Source organism: Topomyia yanbarensis, chromosome 3, assembly GCF_030247195.1.
Source record: "Topomyia yanbarensis strain Yona2022 chromosome 3, ASM3024719v1, whole genome shotgun sequence".
Lineage (NCBI taxonomy): Eukaryota > Metazoa > Arthropoda > Insecta > Diptera > Culicidae > Topomyia > Topomyia yanbarensis.
Window position 1 is genome coordinate 187,515,669 of NC_080672.1, and position 25,885 is coordinate 187,541,553.

Here is a 25,885-nt window from a genome sequence, read left to right on the forward strand (position 1 = left end):
CTACATTAACGAATATCTCCAAAAGTGACTTCTTAAGGTCTCATGAAGGCCTGACACTAGCTTTATGATACTTTTGCTTTCCTAAACAGTGATAAAAATCTCAACATTCCTGAACTTCACTTTGTCAGAAAATGTAGGGCCATCGGAAGCTAAAAACACCGGCTACCCGGTGTAGTGCACTGTCAGGGGCGAAAGCGACATGGGAGAGGTGCGAGTCGAGATTTTTGATGGCTTGCAAGTCATCTGGTCTGGTGTTGTGTTGGGTGTTCCGCGGGTGAAAGTAGACATAAACGTTGTACGAAATTCTTGGATTTAGTGATGTCCGATTTTGACAAATTGTTATCTGCTGGTCGAGTGATTTTCGAGAGCCCGATTGGTGTATTCGATTAGTAGACCGTAACAACCGATTACTGCGTACAGGTATGAGTGGCTTGGTGTTTTTGGAGAGTCTTCCCGTTTTGTTCCGCGATTTTCTAACTTGGATGGTGGCCTCTTTGTGGTATTTTGAGGTGCTTAACGGATATTAGTTGGTTGAGTTGGATATTCGGAAAACTGACAGCCGATTATTGATTTTTTTATTGTTATAATGATTAATCGATTATCTGCGTGAATCGTGTAAAAATCAATTACTACATGTATTACCTATGTATTTTCTTGTTAACGGTTTTCTGCGGATATGATTTTCTATAGACTCTTTGCGCCCGGTCTTGCGAAGTGTCGGGGATTACGTCCAGAAGGACTGTCAAAACGTTTTTTTTTCCTTTTTGGTTGCGTTTTTTACGATTCGCGGGTCTGTATAAAGAGTCCAAAATTTTGTAAGTCGATGGGATGTAGTTTGCTTCCATTGAGAGTAACGTTGAGAATATTGGATTCAGAAGGGATTCTCTGCATCGGTCTATATCAGCGGTTCTGAAGCATTTTCGTGCCTCGGGCCCCTTAGAAATCACCCTGCGATGTTGTGGACCCCCACGGTTAAACATTGCTGTCAATATATAATTTTCAGTCTGTTGGGAAGCAAGACTTGATTTTTTATATCCACTCGGAGGGGATATTTTGCTTCGCGGACCCCCAGCGGCGACTTCTCGGCCCCCTTTCAAGGTACCTTTCAATACTTAAAATTAGGGTTTTCATTTGGGATGAACCATGAAAAATAAAAACAAACATTACCATACCCCAGCGCGAATTCATCGTGAGATAGCATAACATCGCGCGTGAATAATAGTTACAAAAGCCGGCTTGTTCCTCATGACTGTATAAAGAAAGTATATATGCTTATATCGCGATTTAACCTCGATAATTATACTAAGATAGTAAGATAGTAATATTCAGTCAAGTAACAACTTTTCCATTACGACGGGTATCTCCGGAGAGTTAAGACAATCGTATCATATTCTATGTTATTGTTCTAAGATTTTCGATCTTCGTCGGAGTTAAGAAACTTGAAAGTTCCCTTGTCTTATAAAAATATTTGTTCAATCAAAGAAAAGCAATACTCCCGATGGCCGGCTGTCCGGAGTTTAAGTTGCATATCTTTAAGCCTAGAATTCCCAAATTAATACAACAAACGATAAATCTTCTTGAAATTCTCGGCAGCCGGCTGCCCAGAGCAATTATTAACTTATAACGCTTCTGAGAGTCGCATAGATTGTATCACATACCAAGGTGAATCCAGATTTATGTAACTATGTATCCCATCCCACTAACAAAATCTCCTTTCCGTGGTAACCGTGGAGATGCAGAGGTATACACGGTCTCCATAACAACGGTTATCACACTAACATTTCCTTCCTTCCCCGATGACTGTAAGGACGTGGCCGGCGCCGTTATTGACACTTCAAAATTTGAAACTCTCGAAACGTGCACACTGAGGATGGGAAGCTACTCCCAGGCTCCATTCGTTGGTTCTTTGTGCAATTTCGCTTGTTCTGGTCAATCACGGAGTAGCAACTACGAATTGTACGGTCATCATGCTCATGCTCATGCTCAAAAAAAAATCGCTGTTTTGAGCTCTATAAATTGTGTAAAAAAATTCTCAACTACAAAACAAAAAAATATGCATAAAAAAGGAATCGTTAAGGTACGAGAAAAATTAAATACGATCGATTGAGAAAAAAAATGAAGAAAATGGTTGAGTGGTTTTTCGGCAATCGTGATCACGGAAAAACCATTTTTGGATAAACGACATTTCGAGAAAACCGAGTTTAGAATGACCACTGCTCTTGGAAGACGTTTTCACTGCTCTTGGTAGAAGCGCGCTTGGAAGCGGTGTAACTTTTGATCTATTGAGCTATAATACTATAATCCCGATAAGTGTATTATGTCAAAGAACAAACTATGTAGCTCTTCTAGACGATCAATCTGAATCATTAAGGGTGGGGGGTGGATAAGGGTCTCAGCGAGAAAAAAAAACTTTCCTTGCTATTTTGTTAGAACTTTGCGTGAAGCGAATTTATCAAAACTTTTGTACATTATAGTATACCATTTCAATGACATGCTGTAATTTTTCTATGCAAAAATATCGACAAACGACTCGGTGACGAAGCTTTTTGTCTCTGGAAAAACATGTTTGCGGTGTTACCTGCCATTCCAAAACTACTTAACCGATTTCTTTCAAACTTTGCATACACATTCTATGTTAAAAATGGTTGTATAGCATTCCCCCGAATGCCATTTCCCAGAACGCCATTCCCCAGAATTTCCTTCCCCAGAATGTACCATTCCCCAGAAAGACATTTCCCAGAATGTACCAATCCCTAGAAAACCATTATTCAGAATGCTCCATTCCCCAGAAAGTCATTCCCTAGAAAAGTTAATGTAATGGTTAAACCAAAGGTTTGCGCATACCTAATTCAAGGAACTTATGCGGTGTTAAGCTGCTGAGGATGTGCCGTAGAAAGCGGCAGCCTCTCGCAAGCAAACCTGTTTTCCTCTCGTATAACCGTCTTACTCGAACATAGGAATTAGTTCCTTCTTTCAAACATGAGCAGTTCTTTGAATTTGTACGCCAAGTAACTCTTGCACGCAAACTGGTGATCTTTTCGTCTGCCCGGTTTATTCAAACATGTATGTTGATTCCTTTGGAGCTTTGGTTGAATCCATATTAAAATCGAAATGAATGCATATTTTGACAAATGGTTTGTATTGGGAATGTTTCGTACGCAAATGTACGATCCACCCCATGGCTCGGTTTACTCAAACAGGTTGCACTAAATACATTCGAAAGTATTTTCATACCTTACGCCAAATGGTACTTATACCACAGAGTTACAGACATAATACTCGACAATTATTCGTCAATGTTAGCGGTCATTTTGAATTGAATATATTTTTAGTTGGGACTGTTAACGCATTTTCGATTATAGCGCCACTGACATATGCGCAAGTATACGGGAGATATACCAATTGTTCCTGGGCCTGAGGGTTTACTAATTTGTAAATGAGTGGTTGAAACCGTGTATAAAAGGTGTAGCTAGTGTTTTGGCCGAATTGGTGCAACAATATTTTTGCGAGGAGCCGCCACTTTCGACGGCTTATCCAGCTTAACATCATGCATCAGTTCCTTGACTTAGGTAATGTACAAAGTTTTGGTTTCGCCACATAACCTTACTTACATAACACTGTTTCATTCTTTTGGATCCTAGGAAGGGGGTACCGCTTTCTATTAGGATTTTCGATTGATGTGCACCGGTGTAGTGGAGTGTACTGGTTTTGCACTTTCTAGCAGAAGTGTCAACGGAACATACCCAGTTTTCTGCACTTCTGCTAGAAAGTGCTAAAATGGTGCAGTTCTAGTGCACTCTACTACACCGGTGTCAATCAATCGAAAATCCCATATGGTTTTTGCCAAATGGCACTGAAAAACACACCTGTACTGAGCTTTGCGATTTGTGCTATATGTATGTTTATATTATTAAAAGAAAAGTAAAAATATTGCTATTGTCTAATGATGCTACCAGTGCACTCTTCGAGGGGAGCAATATGGCCAACATACTGAAAACATGTTTTGATATTCATCAAAAAAATATCCCACTTCAAAAAAATGTCTGGAAAATGGTTATAACTGTGGAATGAACTTATGAACCAATGCTCATTCTGGATATGGTTTTCTGGAGAACAGTTCTTTCTGGGGAAAACACTTCGGTATTTTAGTTTTTGTGGAATGGTTTTTGGGGAAAGTCAGCCATTCTTTATTTTAATTCGGAATAAATAATGTCATCCTAACTTCCGGTTTCAACACAATGCAAATCATTTCAAATGTTTCGATTCGGTCACATTTGAAATGATCAATACAAAAAAGTAAAACTTTTCTGGGGAATGACTTTCTGGGAGATGGTGCATTCTGGGGTATGGAATTCTGGGATATGGTACATTCTGGGAAATGACTTTCTGGGGAATAGTATATACTGGGGGATGATATTCTGGGGAATGGTTTTCTGGGGAATGATTTTCGGGGGAATAGTATACAATCATTAAAAATACCTAACCTCTACATTGAGTTTTTAAGATAAATTTTCAATTAGGGGTTTTTTACTCATTTTGAATAAAAAATTCAAATCATATTTTTTCAAGAGACATTCTGCAAGTCGCTTCGTCACCGAGTCGTTTGTCGATATTTTTGAATAGAAAAATTACAGCATGTTATTGAAATGATACACTATAATGTACAAAAGTTTTGATAAATTTGTATCACGCAAAGTTCTAAAAAAATTCGCAGAAGAAGTATTCTTGTTCACGCTGAAACCTTTATCCCTCCCCTTAAAGTGGTGATGTTATTTAGAATTTCGAGAAATGAACTTTATTGTTATTTAGATTTTCGAGAAATGAACAAAAAATCGATGAAAAAATGTTAACTTTTGAATAAATCAGTTCTAAGACTAGGGGAAATCGAGGAGATTTGAAATAGAGGAGAGTTAAAACAGTGCCCATTACTAGCGAAACAGTACTGTTAGGGATAAAACAATAATGCATTTGTTTTATTTATATCGTGCCCACAAATCCTCCAATACACGCCAACTACGTTACATAAGTGGTTGAGTATTTACGGTAAACACACTACAAAAAATGAGCAAAAGTAAGTTTTCGTTATTTTCTTAAAATTGGTATAAATAGGATATTATGTGATGTTCGATCATGAAAATATCACTATAATGTAGCCTAAGCGTTAACATTTCGTCGCTGTTGTGCTATCTTATGACAAGCGAGAAAACCGATTTTTAAAGTTAGAGATAGATTATCTTGAAATTTATAAATGTTAGTTTTCTGCAATAATCTCTCGATTTATACGAAGATTGGTTGACTATATTGACAGTTTTTGCTTAAAATGTAAACCAAAGTCGTTCGCATACGTGTCATAGGTGTGTATTGATGATAAAAAATGTATAACTTGCCACAAATGTGCACAGAAGATTTTATATAAAAAGACTCATAACTGATTCGTAAAAGGATGCGTTGTAGATCACTATGCCCAATGATATACTTTTCCATGCGATAGCATTATCAGGTTACAAAAAGATGATATAGGGTTTCACGATTTTCATCCTTTGTTCGGGAAAAATAATGAATAAAAGTTGGTTTCATCAATAATTTAGAGAAAATATATATCAAACAAGGTTATTGTTGACAGGCGACTAGACGAAAAAGTTTTGGAAAGTATGTCGAAATGTAATGATGGATTATGAAAGAAGAATACTTCTTGCGTAATCCATCATTACAATTCGGCATACTTTCCAAAACTAGTGGAAATTTCAAAAGGAAATTTGTTCAATATTCTTAAAAACACAAGCCAACAATTCACAAAAAAAACTATGGTAGGAAAAGTTTGCTCCCAAGACGAGAACCTAGCTAATGATTATGGTTGATCTGCATAGGAATTACGTATGTCTTCAGAGACATCTGGTGGCTTGCTATAAGCTTTTTGGCTTATAACAAGCCAACAAGCTAGGATTGTTGTCTCTTTTTTCATTGTCACAAGATAGCACAATTCGATCACTCGAGAAATTGGCGCTTGTCATAATCGTGTTTTGCTATATCTCAGTAACCCAGTAGAATTTAAAACTTCTGAAAACTCCACATTGTAGAGATCTTAAAATTAAGTAACATGGCATATCTAACTCAGCTTACCCCAAAATAGCGTTTGTCATAAGATAGCATAGCAGCAACGATTGTTGAATTGTATGCGTTTGATTCTATATTTGCGACACGGAAAACCGATTCATCACAATTTCAACTAAAAAATTAGTTGAGTTTTTGGTTTCGTCTAGTTAATATTTGGGCGAACTAAATTTTGGTTGAAAGCAATAATCCAACGTTGTTGGTTTGATGCTGTCAGTTTCAGTCTGGACATGAACGTTTCAGCCTAGCACAAAACTTAAAAAGCCTACCTGAGCTGAAGCTTGAGAAGCTTGTCTCAGCTTGTAACGCTTGTTTTAGTTCAGACTCAATTGTATATGCCGTTACAGTACCTTTTTAGCCAAGACACATACGACTGGAATTCAACTAATCTCATTGTTGAATTAAACTGCTTCATCGTAAAATACAACATAGGATATTTCAAACGTTTTGTTTCACTGACCGACGGATGAAGGTATGGAATTAAATTGTTGAAATACTATGTATGCCAGTAATTCACACGTAAATATAATGTAGAGTTATTTTTCTCATAATGTTATCTTTTTATAAACTGCACTCTTAAATGAGACGAAATAGCCAAAGCTATTTAAGGATTGTTGGTAATTGATTGATGATTTCAATTTTAGATGAAAGAAATAATTTTTATTTCTTTTCTATTTAGTCAGCCAGCACTGCAATAAAACTTCTTACTGATTCCAGATCTAGTTTGGAATCTTAAAAGATGAAAAATAATTATCATATTGCATATTACATTTGTTAATAATTGAAATTTTACTTATAATCGACTAAATCCGAAATAGAATGATTTTGACAATTTTCGACAGTACTTTCAACTTTCAGTATACCTACATGTGTTGAAAAAAAATGTCAATCAAAATCATTCCTTTATTGAAATGTTTTCTAAAGAAAAACTAGGTAAAACCAAAATGAGATCAGTTGAATTGCTGATTTTTGTGCACTGGTAGTTGCGTCCGGGCTAAAACAAGCTTTCCAAGCTGAGACAACTACCTACCTGCATAACCGTTATGTCCAGCGTGTATGAACATAGTTACTGTCGCTACCTTGATGTATTTCAGTAAGATGTGCATCTTGGCTACTTTGCTGTCATTTCGTACGATATGCGTCTTGAATCAAAATCAATAATAATTTTTAATAACTATTATTTGAGAATCTCGCAAAATTAAGAGAAAATTTAGTTACGTTTTTCATTTTTCTGTTAAAATCAACTAATTAGGAAAACAAGAATTTGTTTTGTTATTTTCTTCATCGAATGGTTTTCAGTGTGTTATTTCATTTTGATCGGGAAAGTATCTTACTGTTATTACTTTTGGGATAAGTGCAGAAATTTCTGCATTTGTAACCAAAATCTAATTTTATTAAATTTTCAAAACAAGTGTCAGTTTTCACATAGATATAGGGAAACATGGGAAGACTTGACAAGATTTTCAGCTAAACCCGCATAACTCTCTAAAAAAGTTTTCAATCCTTCAGAGCTCATTGAGATATGATGTGCAAAGGTGTTGAGCGTGTTCATGATTTTTTGCAGAATTTTTAAATTATTTTTGCAAAAGTTAAAAAAGTTTTTCTGTGGTCGTTTCTTTTTGGTCAATTCACCCCACTGCGGGGAGACTTGACCAAGAGAATATTGAAAAATCAGGACAAAAAATAAAGACATGAAACATACTGTTATCCTTTTTTATATTGTCGAGATCCTTATGTAGCAGTAAAAAATATAAAAGGGTTGCGTTTCATGAATTTCGATTTTTTAAATGTATTTCCTGTTAGGGATTATCTGTACTAGTTACATTGCACACACCAAAAAATAATGAAATTTAAACGACATGTAAATCAATACGAATGTAAACATACAACGATTGAATCGAAAATTTGATTGAAAATTACGTTAAAATCAATTGGAGCACCAAACAGCATACAATTTTACACTTTCATTCATGTAATATTACATGTCATTCATTTTACAGCAGCATTCGAGTAAAAATACATTAGAAGCGCATTGGTTTTCCGTTTAAAGAAACTGTAATTTTCAATCGACGTGTAAAATTATAATAAAATTCGTTGAAGAAAGCACGACAAGTCGTGTGTGTTTGTGGTGGAACTTAATTTTACATTTATATTCATGCTCCAAATATGTGCATGAAAATAAACTTAAAATTACAAAACATTTTTTTCTGTGCATGTTCACACGTTATGAAATTAGCCATATTACTACCAGCTTTAACTACTAATACTAAAAGATATAGACTGATATTTTAGGTGGGATTTATGTGTGACGTGATTAACATTAACAATAGGTACCAAAGCATAGTAAATATCAGAAATTTTGTATCATTCTTCAGCTTATTGCCATTTGGTCAAATCTCCCCATAAAATCTAGGTCAAGTCTCCCCAACATTGGTTCTTACGTCTAAAATCGTTTCACTATTTCATAAGGAATAAGATGTGATCAGGCATTGTAATTCTCTCTCACTCACGCGAGAAGAAGTTTATCCGATGTCCAACTTTTCCGAGATAAGAAGAGTCTCAAAATTCTCCGTCTCCGCAAATAGCGTGAGAATGATTTTCAGGATAAAATTTATTTGACTTTTTCCTTCTCACCGGAGAAGGTGATAAAATTTTAATTACGTGGAAATCAATAAAAACTTCAAAAAATACACTTAATTACAAAGAAAAGCGGCAAAGAAATATGATAGATTTGTGTGTTTTGGAATAACGACAGGAAAGCAGCGAGCGAAAAAAGGATATTGTGATAAACTCATTCACTCATTCTCCGGCTGTTTTATTTATCCGGAGAAATAACACGTTGTATTTATCCGGAGAAGTTGTGTGAGTGCCAATAACTTTTCGTGTGAAAATGTGAGTTTTTATTGTCGCAGTAGCAAACTATTCGGGCGCATTTACTCATATGAGCGATAAATGCAATGCCTGGATGTGATATAAGTACTTTGAAAGTAATTATTAGTCGAGTAGATATGTCCATACAAAGTTTGATAAAAAATTACATCATTTAACTTAAATTTATTAATTACGGAATATTTTCTATAAGGAAAAGATTTTTCATTCCATACTTTGAATATTACCTTAAGGGATCGAAACAAGAATAAAAATATTTTTGAAATTTTTTTATGAACCTAATAGAACACGTCATAGCACAAAATAGAATTTTGCGCTTGGTCAAGTCTCCCCATGTTCCCCTACACTGTGAAAAATAATGATAAGAATGCATGTCATTCTAAGGAATTATCTTATTCGTTCACACGAATAAAAATGACACAATTGTAAGATTTGATGCTTTAGAAAACGATTTGATAATATTTAAAATAATTGATTAATTGTTTCAACTCACATTCATTGCTGTTTCAATTTAACTCGGTATGAGGAGAAGCGAAACAAAGAGAACACTGTAACAAAAATCAATATATTGATGCTTTGTTATTGATTTGTACCAGTTAGTTATTCTGATGTAATTTGATAAATCATAAACAGAAGAAAGAAATTTAAAAATAAGCAATCATCGAATGACAGTTTTTGTCGGTCTATGTAATAAAAACAAAAAATGCTTCAACCCTCCTCGGTCTCCCCTACTTAACGTCATTACCTGCAGCAAGCGCGAACACCATTCAATAGGAAATATTCACACCTTTCCAATGGAGCTAAAGGATTTTAAAAATACAAAGTAGGGGAATTATGGTTAAAACCGACACCTTAAGCTTAACAATTTTTCTAAGTTGCCATAAAACCAATAAAATTATAGTTTTTATGCAGAATTCTTCTTCAGAAAATTCTTAACAAGACTTAATTTTTTCAGCGCTTCAAAAAATTAATTTCATTAAAAATTATTGGTTGTAAAACTTGGAAAACAAAGTGACTTTTTGTTGGCACTGCGGGTAAAACCGACACCCCATAGGGGTAAGATCGACACCCCCTTTAATTTATTTTCTCTCCACTTTATTAAAATCTTTATCTTTATTAAAAATGAGATATATGCGTGATTAATAAAGTGTGAGTATGTATGATGCAAATATGTGCTTTTTATTGCTTCATCATGTAGTGAGGGGAAGAAAGTTCGATAGCGTAGTACTATAAATAAGAGTATTTTATGCTATAGGATTATTTCTTGATATGAGTACTTCCAAATAATCCTTGCGCACATCATAGCAACTCCAGTGTCATTTTATTTCGTAAGAGAAGATTTGCAAGCGTTCTACGTCCTGCTAATTGGATTCATTCACTTATAAGTGACACACACACTTCTTAGTAAAACTTTCTTTTTCAGATTTGATTTTTCGGATCATCAGCGATCTATTGGGGTATACATAAGATCATTGTCTCATTGTGATAAAGTTCGTCTATGACAAACCAAGAGAACACTAGAAATTCGGTTTGATGAGCTTTTTGCAGAAATAGCAAAAGCTTCGATAGAATCAGATAAGCGAAAATTCCAATTTTTGATTTTTAAAGAAACTTACAAGAAATAAACACAATAAAGGTATTTCTGTGTATTTCTGCTAATAGTATAGTGTTCTAATAGACTAATTGAAGTGTCACAAAGATCCGCAGTATTTTGAAATGAATCGCAAGTATACACAACCATCTTAACAGCGTGTCGGTTTTACCCTAACCATAGGGTGTCGGTTTTACCCCAACAGCGCACATCTTCTTATAAAAGCAATTAAAAATATTGAATTTCTCAATAATTTCGTCTTCAATGCACCTAGTTGATCATAGGACAGGCCGATAATAATAGGTACTGAAAAATGTGGTGATTTGAAAAGCTTTTGTTCGGTTAAAACCTTAAAATCTACCAACGAAATTTAACATCCAGACGAGTATGAACGCTTCTGTCGTATCTTTTGTTTATTTTTATGACATTCGGCGTACTAACGTAAATCCAATTTTTCTTCAAATGCTCTAAATAAACGTACTAATAATAATGTTGATACATTATTATTAGTACGTTTATTTATGAAATGAATAAAAAATTGATTTCTAGTAAATGTTGTGGGGTGTCGGTTTTACCAACAGTGTCGGGTTTTCCCACAATTCTCCTACATTTTTTGAAGTACAGGTATTTAAAGACGAACTAGTTAGGGGCCGTTTGTATACCACGTGGACAGAAAGCCTTCATTTTTAACCCCCTCCTCCCCCTCCATGGACAAGCGTGGGCAATTCCTGTACCCCTACCCCTCTCCCTACGATGTCCACGTGGACTTTCCAATTTTTTTGGATAATTTCAGTAAAAAAAATCCTTTGTGTTAGACTACTATGGCGAAGAAGAGCAAAAAAAATCCTTCAAACTTTAACCACAGAATATCATACACTTCTTTCGTCTTCTGTGAAATTTCCATAAAATATCTCATTTCTGAACGACATTATGATCTTTTATATTTACGTTTTAAAGATTCATTTTAATAACATAAAATTGAGGTAACCTATGGATTCTAGAATTGGTTCGTAATTTCAACCACAAGCTTTTAAATCCAAAATTAGTGGTATTTGACTAAGTCACAGAAATCAAAATAAAGATTCAGACAAAAAAATTTCTCCGATTTTATTTCAAGCGATTTTCTCTGATTTTTGTTTCATGATGATTGCCATCACACACTATGCTTTTATAGGTACTTTGATTATTCAAAGCCTTGAAAAAATTTGGAAGCAAGCGTTCACAAGCGTTATTTCCATTTCATATAAAAGACAAAAATATAATGAAGAGACCATGTGGACATTTTCCATATCTCCTCCCCATGGACAAACGTGGACTTTCTCGTGACCCCTACCCACCCAGAAATTGTCCACGTGGTATATGGATGATCCCTTAGTGAAAAGAAAAGTTGAATAACTCTGTAACGGTTGAGATTTGATGGTAGGTGTAGAACGATTTTCCCCCCAAATATGATCCTCTATCACCCCCGATAGATTCTCAATCATGAACCAAACACCCTGTATATCTAACTTTAATAGTTTTCAAGTTATGAAACATGTTGTATGAAAGACCCCTAACATTATTTTTTTCATAATAACTTTTTAGTCATTCTCCTACGTTCTTGGAATCTTCCACAAAGTTGTTTGCGGTGTCGAATCACATATTTTCTACGAAGCAAAGTAACTTTCTATCTGTTGTATTAAAAAAAACGTTTTTAATCCACCTAACAGTGTGATGAGACATTTCTTATAACTCTTATCACTCTCTTCGGATATTATATCGTTTGAGAACATTTAGAATTTGATGCTTCGCGATGTTTTTGATAACACATACTACTTGGGATAGTGGCAGGACTTAGAGAATCGCTCAAATCAGCATAGGACAACATCAGTGCTAGAAATCTCAAACCAAATCAATGGGAAAGCGAAAAACTGGCCCATAAAATAGACATTCAAACGCATTATTGCTAATGCTCTGTTAATAAAATATCTAAATTCCTCAATCAATGCATTGTGGTGGGAAAACTGAATTTTCCAAAAGGGGTTATGTATATTGTACTGAGCCAAAAAATCGAATTTTTTTAATCGATTTGAAGTTTATACTTTACTCAAATTTCCAACGCGACTGAGAACTAAGAAATCAACGCTTTTTCTTGAAAAGGGCGATACTAGCAGTGATACCATTCAAAGAAAATCAACAGTGAATATTTCCAGACTTGGTTTTATTTCCTATTTAAGAACTATTGTGTTTTTTACATCCTAGATTGCATGATTCAGTGATCGAAACCCAAAACTTCATAAAGTATTTGAAATTATTAAATTAAAATTTGTTTTTGCTATTGAAATTGACAAAATGATAGTATCAACCCTTTGGCGATTGTTTACTTTTTCGGTCCCACCTATCAGCATTGAAGTATCGCCCTTACGTTTTTTTACAATAACTACCGTTTTACACCACCGATTTTGTCCGGGTTTTTTCAATAACGATCATTGTTACTATTTACAGCTGGTATCAGCTTGATAATCCTAAAAAAATACGAACAGTTTCGCCTCTAAACTGATAGCAAAAAAAAGTATCGCCCTGTTTGTTTGCATGGAGCGTGGAGGGCGAAACTTTAAATAAACAAACAAAAATACAGTTTCGCCCGTTGTATTTTTTGCTGTAGTTTAAGAAAGCAATATCGTAGAATCCAAATTTTTAGGTTGATTTGTTGCGTTTAAAAGCCTTCATTCGCATGTATGAAAAAAGCCTTATGTTTACATTTGGAAGTATCGCCCTTTTCATAAAAAAGCGTTGAAATGAAATCGCAGCTCCTGATATCACGCTATCTCTGAAGTGCATGCGTGTAGTTCCAAATTTTACTTCGACATCGACTTTTTTCTAAAGGCTTACTTCCCAGTAGTATTCTTGATTTGAATTATTATAGCTAATCCTAATGCCAAAGAACAAATAAAAACCTCACGAAAACGAACCTGTTCGGAACAAACGTAGTAGCGATGTCCCTCGTACGGCAATCATGAGCCAAAAGATTTGACAGTGGGCAAATAATGGTTGGCAATAGTACAACATGAATAAAAGACATTGACAGAAATGACATTCAGACAGAAGAATTTGTACACGTAGATCAAAAATTTATAATGCTAAAACGTTGAATTTATAGCTATTGGTGAATTAAAAACATGCATCTATATAATCTTATATTAACTAAATTTATAATTATAGATCTACTTACTTCTAAATTAAAACTAATCTGTTGGTAGGAGAAAAAAAAACTAAAATAGGAGGCAAATTGTAAGTAACATGAAGTGAGATATGAAATAACGCTTACAAAAAACATCAATTACAGCTTTGAGCTAACTCGTCCAAAAATAAGAGTTTGCTACCTAGAATCTCCGAAATATCCTGCCCAACAGAAACTCAAAAAAATTATTAATTACGAAGAATGCAGCGTAAATCGATCGTCCGGCAAACACGCTCTCAAACACGTGCGGCTCAAAGGGAGGTAAACTCTAACCTCAAACCCGCTGGTCAATTTCGAGAAGTATTGAAGGATGATTCATTCCAAGCCTCGTTTGTGGAAACGGATCGTGGTGAGGAATTTGATTGCCCTGGGTGTACGAGAAACAACAAAGCGGAATTGTACATGGTGCAATGTAAAGTTTGCCGCAGTTGGTATCATTTTTCGTGCGCCGGTGTTAACACAGACACAGTTCTGTTGTCGGAGTTTTCTTGTGTTCTTTGTGTTCCGTGTGTTCCACCTTCAGGATCCATAGCAGAACATTCGACCACATCTACAGCGAGGCAAGCCCAGCTCGCTCTTCGTCTTCAACGCCTGGAGGAAGAGAAGAAGCTACAAGATCAGCTCTATGAGGAGCAGTTATCCCTAAAGGAGGCCAAAATTGATAAGTTGCAGAAGGACAAGCAATATGTGGCTCAAAAATTCGAGTTAATGCAACAGCAGGAAGAAAACGAGTTTATCCTCAGTGCACGGAGTCATCGTTCTAACCAGATGACTATGAAGAGAGTAGAAGATTGGGTACAAAGACAGGTACAGACCAATGTGGATGACGTCGTTTCAAAGACGTTTGAGCAAGTCCCACGTCCAGTTCTATCTTCAACTACTAATCTGGTCGATGATCTCCACGCTCGGCACACATCTACGCCAGTGAAGAAAGACAACGTTGGAAATGCTGTAAGTGCTGATTATTTGGATTCACATACAACGCTCGATAGTCTTGCCACTGAAGCTAAACGTACGACTGGAAGTATCACCATCGGCAAAGATAATTTCGACGGCGCGGTCGGCGTAAAAGTAAACCCGTGCGCCAATTTAATTTCGCCGACTCTTCCAAAGGTCAATATACAGCCGTTTCTTTCACTTCTAACGGAACCGGCCACACGAACTGAATTTAGCGGAGCTGTTCAAAAGTTTCACAGGAACCAAACCGTGTTCGATCAATGGCGAGCTGATACCGAAGAACTGCGTAAACTGCACAAAGCAACACTACAGCATCAAAAGGAAAGCGAAGAGCGACGTAAGAGGGAGTTAGAGTTAGTGAACCAGTTGAAGCGTTTGGAACTGCAACGGGCTGAGGAACTACAAGTACAGCGAAAGCGAGAAGCTGAATTACAACAACAACTCTTACTTCGAGAGCAGGAAACCTCTAAACTCCAGTTAGAACGTCGGAAGGAACTTGTGGAACGAGACAACGAACTTCAACGGCTACGAAAACTTGAGGAGGAGTTTGTAGGCGCAAAGGCTTTAGACAGCCATCGTGGAGCAGCGATGGGGAACATAAACGAGAATTCCCAGAAATGGTTGCCCATGCGGTCAAACGTTGACGGGATACAACAACAACATGAGCCGATGCTTCGCCAAAATGATATTGTTTGCTGGCTGGAAAACCAACCACGACACTCCACTAGTAGTATTTTGCATGCGCATCATGAAAATGTAAGAAAGTTTTTCGAAAGGAGTACCTGCTGAGAACACTTCGGTGGCAGCTGGTCCTGAGATGGATCAAAAAGAACAGCTGACTTCGTTAGCTAACGATTCTCCGAGTCACGTCTTATCGTCGGCTCACTCAGTTTCAATGAATTTATTAAATGCTATTTCTATAAATCATGACCTAAATGATGCATTTTTGCTGGATACCCCTGTTGGCGGCCGTAGTGCGAATGCGGTGCCTATAGCCCCAAGAGTTTCCTCTCACGATGGACAATCTTATTGTTTTTCAAATAATTCCGCTGCATTTCCGCGTCCAATGGTTGTGCCAAACAACGTCTCGCATGTTCACATAGGACCAACCAGTCAGCAGCTGGCCGCTAGGCATGTAGTCGCTAGGGAACTACCTAATTTTGCAGGCGATCCTATTGATTGGCCTCTCTTTATGAGTAGCAACACGCACTCAACCGAAACGTGTGGGTTTTCAGATTCTGAAAATTTGCTACGGTTACAGCGCTGTCTAAAAGGTGATGCCAAAGATGCCGTTAGCAGTTTTCTTCGGCATCCCTCGATGGTTCCACAAATAATGTCAACGTTGCAAACATTGTATGGGCGACCGGAGCATATCGTTCAGCCATTGATTGCCAAAGTTCGTGCTACTCCGGCACCAAAGAGCGAAAGGTTGGAAACTCTGGTGAGCTTTGGTTTAGTCGTCCAGAATTTGAGCGGTCATCTTAGAGCAGTATGTCTGGAAAAGCATCTTTCAAATCCCACTTTGCTACAAGAGCTGGTTGACAAGTTGCCAGCAAACGTTAAATTTAGTTGGGCACTTTATCAACAACAGCACTCAATCGTGGACCTCAATACATTTAGTGAGTATGGCGAAAGTTGTCTCAGCTACTAGCGGCGTGACTTCGTTTAATGTAGCTCCACTGAGGATCACAAGGGGTGATCGGGCGAAGACGAAGGAGAAGGCTTACGTCAACGCACATGCATCGACGGATTTATTAGAACAGCCTAAGCACACAATTATTCCCGAACGAAGCCAGCGAGACGGGTCAAAACAGCGATCAAATCTATCTCATTCAACAACTGATCTGCCTAAACTATGCCAAGTATGCATCTTAACTGGTCATCAAGTAAGAACTTGCTTCGCCTTCAAAAGACTTAGTGTGGATGAGCGTTGGAAGGTGGTGAAGGAACAGAAATTGTGTCGACGATGCCTTACGCCACACACTCGGTGGCCTTGCAAAGGCGAGGTTTGTGGTATTGAAGGTTTTCAGAAGCGGCATCATCGTTTATTGCACTGCGACCAATTACACGCAACGTCGTCAATGAATTCTAAGCCCGATCAAATAATTAATAACGCTACTGTTACAATCCATCGACAAACGACTTCTTCTACACTGTTTCGCGTACTTCCAGTAACGCTCTACGGTAAAAATGGACAGGTAAATACTTATGCGTTTTTGGACGATGGATCATCTGTTACTCTGGTAGAGAGGGCGTTGGCGGATAATCTTGGATTGAATGGTACCTCAGAGTCCTTATGCATTCAATGGACTAGCGGAATAAATAAAAAGTTTCCTGATACACAACGAGTAGAGTTTGAGATATTCGGAATTGACAGTTCCAAGCGGTATATCGTGTCAAACGTGTATACAGTTGAGAATCTTGGTTTACCAGAGCAAACCGTGGACTTTGAAACAATGGCGACCGAGTTCAACTACCTTAGAAAACTGCCGGTAAAAAGCTTCAAGTCGGCCGTCCCAGGAATCTTGATTGGGTTGAATAATATTCATCTACTAGCGACCCTAAAACTACGAGAAGGTCGTCAACACCAGCCGATAGCATCGAAAACGCGAGTTGGATGGACAGTTTATGGCAACCTGTGTGAAAGAGATACAACGTTGAATCATAGGCAGATGTTCATAGCTAGTCAGACTGAGGATCACGATTTACACGACTATGTAAAAGATTTTTTTTCACTTTAGAGCATGGGATTTAGCCCCAGATGTTGAAGGTGTTGGAATCAGGAATCAGGAAACAGAATATATTGGCTCAAATGGCACGTTCCCCGGCCATGGTCGGGGATTTGTGCCTTGCCGTGTGTTTTCATCATTTCCTGAGCGGAAGGAAAGGACAAGGAGGTGTGGGGAAGTAGAATTGGAAGGGTGGGAAAAATAACAACACAAAACAAAAATAAACAACAGGTAAGTTAAACTCACAAGTAGTTCAACTTTCCTGCGAATAAGCTTAAAGCTCTTTACCACATTGGATAAGAAACTTTAGTATGTCTCTGAGTTTCAGTCGACCAAACATGGTTTCGTCTATATAAGGACGGCTGAAGACTCGAAATCGCAATTGCGCTACCGCTGGACAGTTGCATATCAGATGATATGAGGTTCCGTAGTCGGATTCACAAAGATCACATGAAAAAGACTCAGCGCGCTGAATAGTTGCCATGTGATAATTGAGTTTGCAGTGGCCGGTTAAAGCCCTGGTCAGCATGCCGCAGTGGAGCTTCGAAAAATGTAAGAGATTTTTCGAAACCACTGGGCATGGTTGTTCTAGAAACGCCTTTGTTTGGCGACACGTTTGTAGATTTCTCCAATAATTTCGGTGCTCGGACGAAGCCCAGGACCGTATTTTTTCCCTTATCCAACTTGTCGAAATTGGCAGCGCGGGCTCAGGACCAACGAAGTCAATCGCTGAACCTGCCCTGGCCAATTCGTCAGCCCATTCATTTCCAGTAATACCGCAATGTCCGGGCACCCAGACAACGTAGATAGTGTTGACAATGCTTAGTTCTTCGATTTGGGTTCGGCACGCGATCACTAGCTTGGACCGGGATTTGTCTGAGCTAAGAGCCTTGATTGCAGCCTGACTATCGGAGCAGAAGTTTATAACTCTGCCGGACAAACTCAGTTGAAGGGCCGATTGCACCCCGCACATAATCGCAAAGATTTCTGCTTGGAATACAGTACAGTATCTACCTAGTGAGTGAGACTGTTCCAATCTCATTTCACGACAGTAGACACCAGCACCAGCACGTCCCTCCATCAGAGAACCGTCAGTGTAACAAACCACTTGCGTTTGTTGTTGTCTTTCCATAAAGCCAGACAACCACTCCTCTCGAGAGGGAATCTTCACATGAAATGTCCTGTAAGGAAAACTACAAGTGAGTGTAATATCGTTGGGAGCAAGAATATCTTCACCCCATGTAACCATTTGTGACCACAATCGTGTATGACTGGTAGCAAGATCAACATGATTACTGTTCCAAAGCCCAGTAACCTGCAGTCTGTATGCACATGATAGTGCTTCTTGTTTTAAGTGTATGTGTAATGGTTTGATATTTAGAAGTGCCTCAAGAGCAGCAGTCGGAGTCGTGGTGAAAGCACCAGTCAACGCCATGAGCGCCATTCTTTGCAGATGGTTTAGCTTTGACTGGACTGTCACCACCTCTCCCCTCTGCCACCACACAAGGCATCCGTATGACAGTATTGGACGTACAATTGTCGTGTAAATCCAATAGATGTATTTAGGTTTGAGACCCCAGGTCTTTCCAAAAGTTCGTCTGCACTGCCCGAAGGCCATGCACGCTTTCTTGACTCTGAACTCAATGTGAGCAGACCAATTCAATTTGGAATCCAATATGACTCCAACGTATTTGACTTGATCTGCGCACAGTAGCTCAGAATCAAAGAACTGCAAGGGACGAACCCCGGTTGTTATTCGCTTCTTCGTGAAAAGAACCATTGAAGTTTTGCTTGGGTTAACTGATAGTTTAACTTGTCGACACCACTGTTCGACAGCGCTTAATGCCTGTTGCATTAAGTCAAAGATTGTTCCGATGCAAAATCCAGTAATTAGTATTTGGTAATCGTCAGCAAACCCGTAGGTCGGAAATCCAAGCTCATTGAGTTTCTTCAACAAGCCGTCAGCTACTAAGTTCCATAACAAAGGTGACAGAACGCCGCCCTGAGGACAACCGCAAATACTCAACTTCCGTATCTCAGCCTGTCGCAGTGACGAGCAAAGTATGCGGTTACTAAGCATTGCGTTTATCCAACCTGAGATACATGCAGGTATCCCATGACCGCGCGTCGCTTCCAGAATAGACTGGAAGGACACATTGTCAAAAGCACCCTCAATATCTAGGAATACACCCAAGCTAGATTGCTTGAGCGAGAAGGCTTTCTCAATGTTGTAAACAACATCGTGAAGCAGAGTTATTGTGGATTTCCCACACTGATATGCATGTTGCATTTTGTGCAGTGGATATTCAACTAAACTAACGTTCCTGATGTGATGATCGATTATCCGTTCCAAAGCTTTCAGAAGAAAAGAACTTAAGCTGATAGGCCTAAAACTCTTGGCTTCCTCATAGCTTGAGCGCCCCCCTTTGGGAATAAATCTAACAGTTATTTCTCGCCATGCTTTCGGGATATACCCGGTAGCAAGACTAAAAAGCAAAATCTTTTTCAAGACATGTTTAAGAATATCAAATCCCTTTTGCAGTAGCACGGGAAGTATTCCATCTTTTCCGGGTGATTTGTATGGAGCAAAGCTGTCAACTGCCCACTTGATCGATTCAGTGGAAACCAATGTGCGTGCTAACGCCCACGAGTCCGAATCACCAGAATGAGATCTGTGAACATTGTTCAACTCCGGATCGATACAACCTGGAAAGTGTGTGTGTCGAAGAGACAATTAAGAACATCTTTTTCGTCCGTCACATAAACACCATCTCTGGTTTTCAAGGAGTTCATCTGAAAATCATTCGATTTGGAAAGAATTTTATTTAATCTGCTAGCCTCGTTCAGACTAGAGACATTAGTGCATAGGCTTTGCCAGCCAGCCCGTTCTGCAGATCTAAGACATTTCTTATATGCACTACGAGCTGACCTAAAAGCCCTGGAGTCATCACGCTGACGCCGGTTCCAAGCTCTTCTCATAACTTTCTTCATTCTTTCAAGCTCAGCCCTCCACCAAGGGGTTCCCCTAGTCGATTTAACAGTACGAAGTGGACAAGCTTCTTCGTAGGATGCTAATATGAATGAGTTTGTCGTATCCACGACGTCATCTAAGTCGTCTAATTGACTAATTGTTGGAAAATATCCATGAAATTTAGTCGCCAAGTTTTCCAAAAAGAGGTCCCAGTTTGTAGATTTAGGATTACGATATGTCACCACATTGAAGGTGACATCAAAATGATCGAAAAATATATATTTATGATCGGATAGAGACGGTTCAGTTTCATTTGGAACCTGCCAATTTCCCAGTTCATGCAAAATTCTATCAGAGCAAAGTGTTATGTCTAACACCTCCTCCCTCCCAGACCTCGCAAAAGTTGGTCGGTTTCCCACATTCAGAATATGGAGATTTGTACTACTTATGTACTCCATCAGTTCAGAGCCTCTCAGATTGATGTCTGAGCTGCCCCAAATGATGTGATGAGCATTCGCATCACTGGCGATAATGAGCGGAAGCCCATTTCTACTACAATATGCTACAACGCTTTTGAAATCATCAGAAGGAGATGATTCGTTATGCGGTAGGTATGCTGAACAATATATATATTTTTTGTCTACGTTTCCGACAGTCAATGTAACTGTGACAACACAGATATCGCGAGTTGTGAGCTCCGATATGAGACACGCGTCAATAGCCTTATTTGCAAGAATGCAAGCACGAGGCATTTCACGTGGGTTAGTCATGCCTGTCTTGTTGTAAGCAATGAAGGCAGTGTTAAGTAACTTTCCAAAATAGAAGTTTCCTTTATGGAAATACGGTTCTTGAACCAATGCTATGGAAGCTTTACCTTCCTGCATGAGTCGAGATAAATTCATAGTTGCTGTACGTTTATGTTGGAGATTGACTTGTGCTATTCTAACCATTGTTGATTAGAGAACTGTACATTTCATCTCCAACACAAATTGCACAACAACTAAAGGACACCAAGCGAGTTGGGATGTTAACGCATTTAGCGAGCCATATCAGGTTTAAATGGGACATGATCATTTGATTCCCACGATTTGCGAAGAAAATAATGGTCCACTGTGTCAGAGATTCGCATAACACAGTAAGGGCAAAACCCAAAATGCCGTCCGTTCCAGGAATCTTGATTGGGTTGAATAATATTCATCTACTAGCGACCCTAAAACTACGAGAAGGTCGTCAACACCAGCCGATAGCATCGAAAACGCGAGTTGGATGGACAGTTTATGGCAACCTGTGTGAAAGAGATACAACGTTGAATCATAGGCAGATGTTCATAGCTAGTCAGACTGAGGATCACGATTTACACGACGATGTAAAAGATTTTTTTTCACTTGAGAGCATCGGAGTAGCTTTAGCCCCAGATGTTGAAGGTGTTGAAGATAAGCGGGCCCGCGAAATCCTCGAGGCAACTACAAAGCGTACGCCGAGTGGACGTTTTGAAACCGGTCTGCTATGGAAACATGACCACGTAGAGTTTCCTAACAGCAGGCGCATGGCCGAAAAACGACTGAGGTCACTCGAGAAACGGCTTTCCAAAATACCGGATCTCAGTGATAACGTTCGCAAGCAAATAGACGAGTTCCAGATGAAAGGCTATGCTCACAAAGCTACTATGGAGGAGTTATCAAAGTTCGATCGTCGTCGGACATGGTTCCTGCCAATTGGCGTAGTTATCAATCCGAAGAAACCGGGCCGTGTCAGACTGATATGGGATGCTGCTGCGAAGGTAGATGGAGTATCGCTACCATGCTCCTGAAAGGACCAGATCTATTGACACCGTTAATGTCCGTCTTGTTCCAGTACCGAGAAAGGGAGATAGCGATTTCGGCAGATTTGGTGCCAGCTGCTCGCCGACTCACTCACAGTTTGTAAAAAACCTAAACCTAAACGCCCTGGAATATGCGGAAGAATATCCTGAAGCAGCGGAAGCCATCAGGAAGAAACATTATGTTGATGATTATTTAGATAGTCTTGACACAGTGGATGAAGCGGTGAAGATTGCTCTGGATGTGGCAAAGGTCCATGCGAGGGTCGGATTTCAGATTCGTAACTGGGCATCTAATAATCCAGAGGTGTTGGCTAAAATCGGGGCGACTGATCCAGCAACGATTAAGGACTTTTCGGTTAATAAAGAAAGTGGATTTGAACGACTCTTGGGGTTGATTTGGTTTCCAGAAAAGGATATTTTCTCATATTCACTAAAATCACTGGATGCTGTTCAGGAACTGATTCTGGGTGAAGTAGTACCAACAAAACGTGAGCTTTTAAGAGTGGTAATGAGTATCTACGACCCCCTCGGCCTTGTCGCACCCTTCGTTGTACACGGTAAAGTTTTGGTACAAGATGTCTGGAGATCCGGTGTCGGGTGGGACACCATGATCCCTGCGGATATTCACAAACGGTGGATGGGATGGATTGAGGTGTTGCGGAAAATGGAAGGTGTAAAGATTAGTCGGTGTTACTTCCCCGGTTATGATCCGGCGAGTTACAAACGATTGGAGCTTCACATATTCGTGGACGCCAGCGAGCAAGCTTTTTCTGCAGTGGCATACTTTCGCATAGTGGATCGAGGGTTAGTGCGATGCACCATAGTTGCGTCAAAGACCAAGGTGACACCCCATAAAACACTTACCATTCCGAAGTTGGAGCTTATGGCGGCGGTAATTGGCGCACGTCTGCGAAAAACAATCCAAGAAAATCATTCACTGGAAATCTGTCGAACGGTTTTCTGGAGTGATTCTTCTACAGTTATATCCTGGATCAAATCCGATGTTCGTCGGTATCGTCAATTTGTAGCATTTAGAGTAAACGAGATTCTAAGCTTGTCCAGTGCAGATGAATGACGATGGACACCAACACATCTTAATGTTGCCGACGAAGCCACCAAATGGGGAAAAGGACCTTCCTTCGAGTTTGATTGCAGGTGGTTCCGAGGACCGGAATTTTTATATGACGAAGAAACTGAGTGGCCGGAAGACCATCGAGAACCAGTAAAACAAACGGAGGAGGAACTAAGGCCAGCGTACATATGCAAACATTTCGTTGTAGAACCATTGCTCAATCCAGGAAGGTTCTCAAAATGGGAACGTTTACTGCGTTGCGTTGCGTATATGCACCGGTTCACGGAGAACCTGAAAAGTTTAATAAAAAATAAACCACTGCTTAATGGCGAGCTGACAAGAGAAGAGCTAAAATGGCAGAACGAACTTTGTGGAAGATGGCTCAGTCTGATTCTTATCCTGATGAAGTTACTATTCTGAAGCACAATACCCTCGTTACGGCGGAGAATCGGAAGAGTTTGGAGAAAACTAGTCCATTGAGGCAATTACCGCCTGCCATAGATCAATACAGTGTGGTACGAGTTGATGGTCGTATGGAAGCAGCAGATCTTCTTTCGTATGACGCAAAATTCCCTATAATTCTCCCGAGAGAGCACCGTGTAACAGAATTGTTGGTGGATTATTATCATCGAAGATTCCGTCACGCCAATAATGAGACGATGGTGAACGAATTGAAGCAAAAGTTCCATATTTCACAGCTGAGATGCGTTGTACGACGAGTGAGGAAGCAGTGTATGTGGTGCCGTGTGTTTACAGCAGTTCCAGTCCCGCCGAAAATGGGACCATTGCCACGAGTTAGATTAACACCCTTTGTACGTCCTTTCACATTTGTGGGAATCGATTACTTTGGGCCGTACCTGATAAAAGTCGGCAGGAGTTCCATGAAGCGATGGGTAGCCCTTTTCACCTGCTTGACTGTGAGAGCCGTTCACCTAGAGATCGTGGCTAGTTTATCGACAGATTCGTGTAAGAAAGCTATTCGTCGATTTATTGCACGCAGGGGTGCTCCGCAAGAAGTGTACACCGACAACGGTACGAATTTTGTGGGTGCTAGCAGAGAGCTTGCGGTAGAGAAGCAGAAAATCAACAAAGAGCTGAGTAGTACGTTCACCGATTCCAACACTCAATGGAAGTTCAATCTCCCAGCAGCACCGCACATGGGAGGTTGTTGGGAGAGAATGGTGCGGTCAGTGAAAACTGCGCTAGGAGCGATACCGGTTGAAGGGAAGCTGGATGGAATCGCTGACAACTTTACTAGCAGAGGCAGAGCATATGGTGAATTCGCGCCCGTTGACGTTCGTGCCATTGGAAACATCAACAGCTGAATCATTAAGCCCCAACCATTTTCTTATATTGAGTACAAGTGGCGTTAGACAACCAGTGAAGGATCCAGTGGACGAACGCGCTGCTCTTAAGGGAAGCTGGAACAGGATACAGTATATACTGGGGCTATTCTGGCGGCGATGGCTGGTAGAATACTTGCCAACCTTTACACGAAGGACTAAATGGTTCAGAGATGTTCGACCCATTAAAGAAGGAGAATTAGTGATGATTGCTGATGAAAAGGTTAGAAACCGTTGGTTGAGAGGACGCGTATTACGTACATACCCCGGCAGAGATGGAACGGCGCGCCGGGCAGATGTTCAAACTTTGGGTGGGGTGCATTGTCGTCCAGTAACCAAGTTGGCTCTATTAGATGTTGGTGTTGAGGATGACGCCGAATCGGATATTCTAGCGACACCGGGGGGAGAATATTCGGAACAAACGTAGTAGCGATGTCCCTCGTATGGCAATCATGAGCCAAAAGAGTTGACAGTGGGCAAATAATGGTTGGCAATGGTACAACATGAATAAAAGACATTGACAGAAATGACATTCAGACAGAAGAATTTGTACACGTAGATCAAAAATTTATAGTGCTAAAACGTTGAATTTATAGCTATTGGTGAATTAAAAACATGCATCTATATAATCTTATATTAACTAAATTTATAATTATAGATCTACTTACTTCTAAATTAAAACTAATCTGTTGGTAGGAGAGAAAAAAAAACTAAAATAGGAGACAAATTGTAAGTAACATGAAGTGAGATATGAAATAACGCTTACAAAAAACATCAATTACAGCTTTGAGCTAACTCGTCCAAAAATAAGAGTTTGCTGCCTAGAATCTCCGAAATATCCTGCCCAACAGAACCGTTTGGGAAAATCATCATCATTACTGGAATTTTCATTTTCATGAAACTTTTCGATAACCTTCTGTCACTTGCGCTAATGCACTGGGTGCACAGTGCTCTGAAAATCTAGCGAAATCGTCTTAGGGCACCAGCGGGTCTAATTCAGAGCTATCTGCGCGGCGAGTTAAATATATAAAGAATACTAAAAATTAATTTCTATTCCATAATTTTCAGTTCAGCAATTCGAGAGATCGTGCTCACCGCAAGCCATGAAAAATAGACTACGTGTTGAAGTGATGGTCACTATTAAAAAATCACGGTTAAATAAAAAATAAAACTATTCAAA

General features: G+C 39.2%; 1 protein-coding gene across 4 annotated transcripts in view; it reads right to left on the reverse strand.

Annotated features, from left to right (window-relative positions):
* LOC131691083 (myotubularin-related protein 10-B) overlaps positions 1 to 25,885 on the reverse strand; it is a 503,383-nt gene that overhangs the window by 223,577 nt on the left and 253,921 nt on the right. The gene's annotated exons all lie outside the window — the stretch shown is intronic.